General features: G+C 42.4%; 1 protein-coding gene across 13 annotated transcripts in view; it reads left to right on the top strand.

Moving 5' to 3' along the window:
- The first annotated feature begins 7,588 nt into the window (after window positions 1-7,588).
- Window positions 7,589-9,421, top strand: part of CREM (cAMP responsive element modulator) — a 37,887-nt gene continuing 36,054 nt past the window's right edge. For 5 of the 13 annotated variants that reach the window (XM_075492460.1, XM_075492450.1, XM_075492449.1 and 2 more), the window contains exon 1: window positions 7,617-7,743. The gene's annotated coding sequence lies outside the window, so the exon portion shown is untranslated. Of the gene's footprint in view, window positions 7,744-9,421 lie in introns of all 13 variants that reach the window. The other 8 variants (XM_075492461.1, XM_075492451.1, XM_075492448.1 and 5 more) reach the window with 5 other exon arrangements.

Here is a 9,421-nt window from a genome sequence, read left to right as displayed (position 1 = left end):
TACACAGAACTGTTAAAACATTATGTATCACCTCTGTCAGCTGCATTACGAAAATGAAAGAGCCACGTGAGGGCATTGTACGCAATGGAAGGAAAGTCAGCAAGTTCCAGAGTAAGTTAGTTTACCTCTACCCATTTCTGATTAAGAAATACATTTGTTTACACCATCAGCAGTGAACCAAACAAAACACTACAACCGGGCCAGTATTATTCTGAACTCCTCTCCTTCCCCTTTAATTCAGAAATTGTGTAATTGCCTTCAGATAGTGATTCAACCCCCTTTTTTAGCAGTATGACTACTTTTTGTAAAAGATGCATAGGTCATGTGCACCATAGTAAAATCATATTAAAAATAATCCTCACAAGGAGATGCTTGTACCACAATGGAAAAGTATTGCTCAACAGATACCGTGAGAGGAAGAAGTCTGCTTCTTTTTGTTTGCTAGGCACAATGTTTTGGAGAAAATAGTCGTGTAAATCTTGAGTGGTTCTACTGCTATACTAAAAATGTAAACCTCAGCATACTGCTCTTTGACATCTGTGTGTGGGGTATGTATAAATACACCTAGATGGAAGAAAAACATTTGAACTTGGTGACTGTGCAACCCTTATTGATCATGAATCTTAGACGATACAACTTAGCTTTGAGACAAGGTTGAATTTGCAGAGCTGTTGTTTCCAGAAAAAAAAAAAAAGGAAAAAAGAGCAAGTGATATCCATCTTCACTAAAATATGATAAATAGGAAACATCTAGTGCCCATTTCTAAAACACCATTTTCCAAATTAAACTAAACATCATTCCACTGACAGTTTCCTTGGGTTTTTATGAGAAATTATTTTATAAATATCTATATTTGTCTCTCAAATAGTTCAGTAAAACACGTTTTTCATACTTAATGGAGATTGAAACCTCCTGTAATGTGCAAAAGTGGCAGATAAATGGAATGAGAAACAACAGTTCATAAATAAGCCAGCTGGCAAAATAGCATCATCAAGGAGATAGATTAGTTGAGCTAGCATTTGGTAAAAGAGATTTCCGCTTCAGGAAAAATACATTGCTTTAGCCATTTATGTGTGTTACTGGTAGATTAAGAACTTAGAACTCTTGACATGAAAGAAATACAAAAGCTCTGTCACATAAATGACACTGTGAATAGCCCAATAATCTCCTGTTATACTGAATACTGTTCCATTTAACTGTTTTCCACTTGTATCTCTTCCTTCTCTTTATAGCTCCCAGACACCTCTACTTTGTGGCTAGTGAGCTCCATTTATTCAGTTGCTTTTGCTTTTCATTTTTTATTCTTCATGCTTGCTCTTCACTGTCATTTACAATCATCTACCAGCATCACCAAAAATATCTGCTCCCCGACTGAAAACAACCTAGAGGTGCCAGAAAATCTAGTCTACAGCCAGACTGTTAACCAAATGCAAATTCTTCCTAGTATTTTTTTTGTATTTTCATTGCATATTTTTGAATGAATATGAGATCTTTATATGCATTTGTCTTTTACTGCTTGTCTTTTGCATTGGCTTACCTTGCTTTACAGGATAAATCTTACAACAGCAAAGAGTTTGTGGTGTGCACATTCCTGTGGTACAGTATATTCACATTAAGCTACCTGAGCCAATTTAAACCTTTCAGGAAGCTTTTCATACTGGCAAACTCTGGTTTCTCTGTACTTCTTTTAACACAGCCTATTCAGAAGACTTTTAATAGTAAAGTTTTATGTATTTACACTTTAAATAAAACTCAAGCAGTTGTTTGGAAAGTGACATCAGTTAATATTCATGTTATAAGTACAAAATGTTTTATACAAAACTTACACTGTTCACCAAAGAAGGTCAAAGATGTCTACAAACAGTAATAAATTGTAAATGGTTAAGAATACTGTGAAGTACATACTATGTTCATGTTATAAGGAAATTATTATGTAGGGAAAGTTCATTATTCAGCAGAGGAAATGAGAAAATGTCATGTAATAGATCTCAACTGCCATTATTTTTTTCTGCTGCAACAGAAATAGCATCATTGAACTCAACAGTCAATCCTGTAAACATTTCAGCCCCCTTACACTGTTACCTAGTCAGAATATTGTTTTTTCATTATAATCGTTTCTCTCATGACATGAGTAAGCGACAAATGAGTACACAGCAATTCATAGAATGTCAAGTTATTTGCCAAACTATGGGCTTCCCCATTTTTTCCTTCATTCTGGCTCCAGTGTGTGGGGAGACAACAGTGCTGGAGACCTGACCTAGGAATGGTAGATGAGAAAACAGACACTGTGAATAATGTAAATTCTCCTTCTCATAAAGCTTTTCTTACAAACACTACACCAAATATCTAACTACATATTCACAAATCATTTTAGTTGTTTGTGTTGTTGTTCAAGCAGTGATTAATAATGTGACTGCAGTTTAGCTGCTAGTGTACTCGGGTTTACTTTGGCGTGTTTTGGTGCATCAGTAAGTACCCCTCCTTTCAAACTACAGGACATACCAGATAGTAGTGTATCACTTGTGATACCTGTTTAGTATTTATAAATTTAGATTTCTGATTACAAATCCTAAAAAAGTAAAAAAAAAAAAACCAGCACAAACAAACCACACTGAAATGTTGTATTTCAGACTGTGCATCTGTGCTTTGGGGTGTAAAATATTGTAGCATTACTGCAAGTTATTATCCAAAATCAAATCATTACAACCCAAGAAAATCAAAGTAATGATATTTAAAAAAATTGAACTAGATTAGTACTTGATACTCCCTTCAACAGTAATAACCTCCAAGCCTTCCAAATAATGAAATCCTGTTATTTACATGACACAAGGCAGTGTTGAGCTAGCTGAGGTACTGCAAAGCCTCACAGCGGTTAGGCCAGACTTCTCAGTAAGCCATACCTGGCACTCCTCAAGGCTATTCCTTCCTGCGCTTCTGGCTTCTGCAAGCCACAAAAGTCAAGGTGGTACCTTAGCACAGCACTAATTTAGGCAGTATTAATTTTCAGAGGTTCCAGTGATGGGCAGTAGTGAAAAATAAGAGTAAGAGGATCAGTAATTTGCTCTTATACTACTCATACAGTCACTCAGTCTTACTTCCATCTTAACGCAGTTTAGGAAAGGAAACGTACGTAAATATGTACAAACCTACAGATGTGTAACTTTTTTAAAACCTATATACATTTGGGAAAAAAACCCCAACAATTTACAAAGCTTTTACCTTTTACAATATTGTTCAATATTTGCCTTTTTAAGGGTGTGCCATTTCTGTTTCTATTTGTAAGCCAATTGAAATGTGTATTTTTCTTGCATTGCTAGCAGTTTATCAAAAAAGAATAGGTAAAATAAATGATTAGTCATTATACTCATTACAGTATTTTATATTTTATACTCATTACAGTGTACTTCTTGCCTAATCTGTTCTGTGTTTCAGATGGATCAGGATTCTGTTGCAGCATGAGGGTATTGGTTACTTCTGACTTTCATCACACTTACAAAATAAGTTGTGAAAACAATGGCTGTGTGTTGACTGCACTTTCCTGTGACCACTCTACAAGCTATGCACTTGTCCTTCTGTTCCTTTAGAGGCAATGAAAGAGTAGAGGGAGGCTTGTTTAATGACCAGCTAAAACTTGAGTGGTCCGTGAAGAGATCTGTGGTGCGATTATTTTATGGTAATTTAGTCTCTTCTAGGTTCATACACCTGATAAGGAATTAGTTTATGACCTATGACAATGATTATAAACATGCAATCTTTAAGGAAACAAATATGTTGACATCAAATATCAGATTGCGTAGGTGAAGAAAAACAGAACACTGTTAGAAAAACCTAACAGTGAGCTTCATTAAATGTTACGTGAGAATACATTTACTGGACATATTTTAGCTAAACATTCAGTGGGAATTATTTCTGGCATAATAAACTACCTGTAAGTTATCATTTTCTTTATATAAATAACATTTAGGGCATTTCAGACATAATTTGAATAAAGGTTTTTCTTTAACCTAAAAGCTATATTTCATCATTCCTAAATGTTGAGGTTATGTAGGTGTGGAATGGGCTGAAAAGAGACATATGTAACATACCAAATGGCTCTGGGATGAAAAAAAATCACAAAACAAACATTTAAACATCAGTCAAGATGGCAATATTGGGATCATTTCTATAATGCATAATCAAAGCAAAAATATCAAATATCAGTATTATTTCAAATAGAATGCCAGTCTTTTTTTCTGTCAGTCTAACCTGTATTATCTTCTAATGTTTGAATCCTAATTAAAAAGAAGTCTACAATATAAGTAGCATACCTGTATTTCTGTCTTTACTTATGCCATGTCAATCTGTGAACTTTTTTACAAGAAAACTACATAGGTGTTTCATAAGATTATAACTGAAATGCATGAAGTTCTTTTAACCCTATTCCTTCAAAACTCCATTTATAAGATAGCAGTGAAGAGCCAATATGTAAAATCAGTTGTCTGAAGATTACATAGATGCCACGCATATTGATGTAATATGCATTGGTGAAGTATTTATGTTCTCTGGAAAGAGAATCACGTTTCTTTCGGTGTCAGTGCCAACTGAAGTTGCTCCAACTCCTTGCTCATATATTAACCCCCCCTCAGTTGAGGTAGTACTTCTCTCTGTGTAATGGGGCAGTGGACCAGACTTAGGCATTGATCCAGGTTGAAAGAAACTTTCTTGATATATCATTTCTAACTCAAATTACTTCCCCAGACAGGCTTCTGGGTTGCCCAAGCAGTGGCATCAATGTAACTGAGGGGACGGGAACGAGATGCCAGAGGCTACCAGGACTGCTTAAATTGGCATTGTTCTTTCAGTTACACTTTTAAGTTCTCTTTACAGAACTTCTGACTTTGCCCACCAAAGCCAAAAAACAATGAAAAAGTAACTGCTACTGAATCATTGACAATTCCTTGAATCTGCAGGACATAGAATCAGGTTGGACATTTCAGGTTGGAGAGAAAAGGTGACCCAGGTAGTCATTCTGATGGCAGCAAAGTGCCTGAATTTCAAATTTATGTTCAGTACCATCTTATGTAAATTATGACAGTCATAAAGAATCCTGACTTGTGCGGTCTTCTGACGGATTGCTTTTGGTCTTAGCATTCAAAATTAAATTGGTTCATATCAGGGATTGATACCAATTGAATTAGAACCATTTTAGAATGATTTTAGTTAAAGTGACGCACTTTTGTAGCAAAGGTTGTTTCGGCCTCAGCTGGCAAATAGTGCCCCAACCCTGGCACAGTAAGAATGCAACACTTCCTCTTCATTGCCCGCCTCTCCCAACCCACCAGCCCTGTGGCCAGCCTGAACCCCAGCAGAACTTGACCAACTTCAGTAAGCCATGTCAAGAGCTGAAGCTGGTTAGTTGTCTTTACATCACCAAGGACTAAATCCCTTTGGCAGTTCACTCATTCCTCTGATACACTTCATTAAATTATCAGAGAGAAGAGGTATAAATAGTAATAAACTCTTAGTTAAACATTTCAAAGCTGCTTGTGACTTACTTGAAAACTAATAGAAAACAGCTGCTTTTCCAAATTCACACTGTAAGAGTTCCATGGAAATTCTCAGCTTGTTTATAAATAACTAATTCCAGTGGTTTCCGTTATTTAACACACTCATTTGAAATGTCTTCCTGTTTGTAATCAGACTTCTACCTTCAAAAATATTTTTGAGGTGCTACTAGTATCATAACAGCTACTTTTGGCTTTTTGAGTATATTGAGCAAAGACAGAATTTCTTCCAAAGGCTTCAGCAGAGTTATTCTCAATAGTTTTACACTTGCTTGCTCATTTGATTCTATCACATATTTTCTAATTCAGCAGAGATTTTCTAGTAAAGCACATCCTTTGATGAATGGGCATAACAATTTTGTACCTAATGGGTTAGCTGTCAGACCAGAAGGTTATTAATCATGGGAAGAGAAACTCCTATTTAAAACCCTGAAAAGACACATAAAATATATGCAACAAACAAAAGGAGGGAAATAGAACTTAAAACAGGAAGGGGGTGTTGTTCAATATTTCAACAGAGGAAATGTAGGATGAAAACTGAAAACTTGCATAAGCAATAGGGACATTAAAAATTTTGTATTCTTTGCACTAGATTGTGATTTTGATAGCTGTGTTAAATAATTTCTGTGAGGCAAATTAACAAACTTAAATGCTTAAAGGCAAAAACCTTTGCAAATAAATCTAATTCATCTTTCATGAAGTCAGAGATAAGAGTTATTTGGCTCTTTTTAAACACAGGAAATCAATACCTAGGTTCTCTTCTTTTCATGAATAAGACTGAATATTTGACCTGTACAGATTATTACCAATCCTGACACACACATCCTCCAATTCTTCAATCACAATGAGTCATGTGAAATTCACTTAGGTTTTTCATTCTTATTTAGCACACTGTTGAATAGTTTCTCACAGAAAATAAACTTATGTAAAAATGGGTAAATACACTACATAACTTCAAACTATAAATGGAAGAATGTATAGACATGTAATTTAAAATACACTGTAGTATAATCCCTTCCAACACTACTTTGTAAAATACTGAACAGCAGTAAGACATATGATTTTAAAACACCACTAGTAACAGTTTACGGCCCAAGCATTTATGGCATTTTAATATTATTAAAACTGATAATATGGGCCTTATACTTCCTGAAACAAGAAATGCTCAAACATACAGTACAAACCAAACATGACTCATGACATTTCAACGTATCCTGTGGCAGCGAGCAGGGAAACACACACGTAGCTCCCGTTCGTTCTCTCTTGGCAATTTCTGATTTATTTAGCCGAATAAATACAAAACACGGTGTCATACTTCAAAAGGAAAACCATGCAATATTAGGAATCACTGATGTAAAGGGCGTGCTTTCAGTAAATGGAAGAATTTAAAAACAAGCTGTGGGCACTAGCTCCGCGGGGGGGGCTTGCTGCTGGCTGTCCCACGGGCCGGCTGCCGGCCGGTCCCTCAGCAAATTTCCCTGTACCTCACCACTCCGGCACCGCCAAGGGGACACCCGGCGGCTTGGGCGGCACCCCCTTCCCTGGAGACGGCTCGGGGAAAGCGGCAGCCTCGCCTCGGCTGGGTTCTGTGGCGAGGCCGCTCCGCCGAGGCCCAGCGTGGCCCCACCAGCCGCCCTTATCAGCGGCGGCCGGCCGGCCGGCACGGAGAGCGGCCGGCACCGCGCCCCTGCTGCCGCACTCCTCGAGTGCAAGCCCCCTCCGGGCAGCGGGGCCGTCCCCCGGCCGCCACTGCGGGCGCCCCGGTCCGAGCCGAGCCGAGCCGAGCCGAGCCGAGCCGAGCCGAGCCGAAGCAGCCCGGCGGCCCCGGCTCCACACGACCCCCGAGAGAAGCCCGCCGGGCCGGCACCCTCCCCCTCTGCTAAGGTGAGGCCCACCCCTCCCCCACACAGAAGGCTCTTCCCGCCCCCGAGCCAATGAGAGACGCTGCCGGCAGCCCCGCGGCGGCGGTTGGCCAGCCCGCCAGCCGTTGAGTGCCCTGTAGCCAATCGGCGGCGGCGCCTAAGCCCCGGCTCCTCCTCCTTCCGCGGCCGCTGGGGCTGGGAGTCGCCGCAGACGCCATTTCCTCAGCGCCCCCGCGGCGGCGCGGCTGCATCAGCGCTGACGTGAGGCCGACGTGCGGCTCCGCCCGGCCCAATCCCCCCCACCCCCTGTGACGGGGGCAGCACGTACAGGGCGGCGGGTGAGTGCGGGAGGGGGCGGGGACACGTGTGCGCGCAGCCCGACCCCCTGCGGGCCGGGAGCGGGGGAGCGCAGAGGGCAGCGGCCGGCCCTGCCGGCGCGGAGGGGAGGGCAGGGCAGGGCAGGGCCGGGCCGGGCCGGGCCGGGCCGGGGGGCGCTGTGCCGCTCGGCTCAGCCCCTGCCTCCGGGAGCGCGCAGGAGGGAGTGGAGGCGCGGCCCCGCCGGCGGCCGGGAGCGCGCCGCGCTCGGAGAGGGCCGCGCAGGGCCCGCCTGCCTCTCTCATCCGGCACGGCTCTGTCGGGCGGCCCTGAGACGTCTCCTCAGCCCGGGAAGGGGGTCGTGCGGAGCGCCCTGCTCCGTTACAGCCCGGGAGCCGAGGTGCCCGCCGGGCCCTGGCATGCTGCGGCTCGGGCCCTTCCTCCGGAGCGAGGCTTAGGAGGGAGACCGGCTCGACTCGCCTGTCGGCGGCCCGGCGAGGGAGGGGACGGGGCAGCGTGCTCTCCCGCTGCAGTCAGAGAGCCCCGGGACGGCAGGTCCCCGGGGCCTCCGGGTGCTCGCCCGGCTGCCGGCGGGGTGCCCTGGTGGAGGGGAGAGCGCTGGCCGTGGTGGGGTAGGCCGTGGTGCCTGGTGGCGTTTTCCTCTTAGTCCGGTAGGCCCGATTACATCCTTGCCCATAGGGTTTTCCGAGCTGGGACAGGAGAACAGGTGGGAGAGGACCACAGTGGGCTTCGTGAGTCCAGGTCTTGCTTACAGTGTGAGGGCTTTGTCTGCATCCACCACTGCCACGTCAGCATCTTACTTGCTGCTGAGTGGAGCCGCATGTTAAATGATTCCACAGATACCGATGCTTCAATGATCCTCTTACCTATTCAGGGACTGGCTGGACTCTTCTTCTAAGCAGGGACCGTGTGTCCTCTTCACAGCAGACTCAGCACTGTCTTGTCCGTATTATTGAGGTGGCAGATGCAGAGTGACGGGTAGCATGCTTGTGCTTACACTAATGGCAGGTTGGGTTTTTAAATTTTTTTTGAGGATTTTAAGATAATCTAGGATGAAAAGGATGAGGAAGAAAACGAAACACATTAGAGTTTAGGAGACACAAAAACTTAGTATTCTGCTAATACTGAAAACTTAACAGAATGATTACACTTTCAGAATCTGGTCTGTTGCACTGTCGCTTATTTTACCTGGCTGAATGCTGTGACCACCTTACCAGTCAGTGTGCTTTACAAAGCAGTGTAGTAAAACTGATTATAGATGTCATACTTGAAAACACAATGCTCTTCTGAAGCTATTGCATAATGAGAGTTTCCACACTCACCGTGGGGTCATCAATAAATACAAACTAGGTGTTTGTAAATTCACATCCTTGCTTTCTAGTAACTTCCCTGTGAATAAAAGCCTTCAAAGAGATTTGGAGTAAGGGCTGAAACATATTTCTTAGCCTTTTACAATTTCCTTTGTAATAAGCCACCTTTGTAAACAGTCTCTGATGTATGAAGTATTGTTGAAATAAAGAAGTTGTCTTTAATATGTCTCTGGGTATTTAATTAGACAGTCGTACATTTCCAGGTATGCAAAATACTGTACCAGTTTGCTTATGCAGTATAATTTCACCAACAGCCATTAAGTATTTATATTAATATTCAGTGATGTAAAACAAACAGCAGTATTGGGGA

The sequence above is a fragment of the Mycteria americana genome, chromosome 2 (genome assembly GCF_035582795.1).
Source record: "Mycteria americana isolate JAX WOST 10 ecotype Jacksonville Zoo and Gardens chromosome 2, USCA_MyAme_1.0, whole genome shotgun sequence".
Taxonomy (NCBI): Eukaryota; Metazoa; Chordata; class Aves; order Ciconiiformes; family Ciconiidae; genus Mycteria; species Mycteria americana.
Note: the sequence above shows the minus strand (reverse complement) of the source record. Positions and strands in the feature narration are given on the sequence as shown.